Source organism: Oncorhynchus gorbuscha, linkage group LG02 (genome assembly GCF_021184085.1).
Source record: "Oncorhynchus gorbuscha isolate QuinsamMale2020 ecotype Even-year linkage group LG02, OgorEven_v1.0, whole genome shotgun sequence".
NCBI classification, from domain to species: Eukaryota; Metazoa; Chordata; class Actinopteri; order Salmoniformes; family Salmonidae; genus Oncorhynchus; species Oncorhynchus gorbuscha.
The window spans coordinates 20,441,521-20,443,266 of NC_060174.1; positions in this window are offsets into that span (position 1 = coordinate 20,441,521).

Consider the following 1,746-nt stretch of genomic DNA (forward strand, 5'->3'; position numbering starts at 1 on the left):
ATCCACATTCAGAAATGGGCTCCGTAGTCAGGAAATTCCAGTGGCATCCATCCATGCAGAAATGCAATGTGAGCTAAACAGCAGTGCATTGTCTTATTCTCAAGAGGAGAAAAGGCCAAAACAAAGAAGCATTAAAACACTAAATGTCAGGAATTGTGAAAAACCGAGTTTAAATGGCTAAGGTGTAAACTTCCAACTTCAACTGTAAATATTCCCTTGGATAAATTCTGAATTCCTTATGGATTTGGAATCCTCACGTCTCATTCCTTATTGGATGAGATTCGTTATGACAAGACCCTCTGAGTATAAGTACTTGTTTACTTAGTGGGGAGGTACCTTAAAAGTGCTTACATGAAACGACTCGTTCCCTATAAATCAATTGTATTATCATATCAGCCTATCATCAAATGCTCTTTGCCAGATATCAAACGATGATTTTTTATGGATTTGAACTACTTATTCCTCTATGATAAAGCCGTTAGCCTGGGTTGACAGGCAGGCTGGACGGCACATGCTGTGACATTTTTCACTTCATCCCCAGTGAGCTTTTCTGGGCCAACTCCCTTCACACAGCCCAGAGGAAATATGAACGATTGATATTTGGCACCTTTTCACCTCAGTGTCAGCCATGTCAAAGCAGCTGATGTGTCTGTAAACAATACCGCTCCATGAATGAGGTGAGTTGGGGCAAGTAGGATGCCTTTGGCACACCTGAAAGTGAAAACACTTTCTTGTAAATCAGATCAGGTTCCTCACTGGAATCTGGTTGGCATGTGTCAAGATGCAAAGTCAATCGATAAAAGGCTGTTGTTGTAGTGGTTTACCACAGCTAGTCAGCGGGCAATGTCCTTTATTGAGACAGTTTTAGTGCAGCTGGTATGCTACTAAACTGTGAAGACAGACAGGCTGTGGGTCCAGGTTTAGGGAGGGGGGCACTCCTACCTCCTGCACATCTTTCCACTCCCTATAAGACAAAACCTCTCCACAGTTCTCTGCGACTCAAACTCAAATGTCAGGTGTTCAGAAATCAAAGCAAAACGGTATCTTTCAGAGGTTGGTGTTTGGTAGCAGAATGCTGAATTATTCAATATGTTTAATACTCCAGTACAGTAGATGTATGTCAATCAATAATAAGAATCATATTTATTTGTGTATATCTTCCTATTTCAATGGCAGACATTATTCTCCATTCTCTCCCATCAACAGGACATCTGATCCCCTCATCCAAACCTCAAAACCTTGGCATTCCAACTAATATCAGCTGGTGAGGGGAAACTTCATCAATGTAAACTCATTACCTGTCCTCTGTTGTATGTGGAGCTGCTAAGCATCCTTTATTAGTGACTTGGGCGGACTGTCCAACAACAGACCACAGACGTCTTCACCAAGCAATCACAACTTGTTCTCTCTCTATGGCTCACCCATAACAGAGCCAACCCTATTCTTGAGCAGGACAAGAGGTGTGTTAAGCGTCACATGCCAACTCTTCCATCCACAGGGTTAAATGTTGAATTAGGCCCTGTGTTTCTCTCTCCTGTCTGATCTGTCTTTTTTTCTGTGAAAACATAGCAACCCAAATAAGGAGATTGGCTGAGAGCTGCTGTGTAAGTGAGTGTTTACAGCGGTCCAAGCCATTCCTTAGAAAGGCCTCGTATGAGTGGTTTGATTGGGTGGTGGGGTGGGTGGATGTCTGGTGAGGGGGGCAGAGTGGTGCGTGGAGGGATGGAGGGAGGAAGGGAGAGGGAA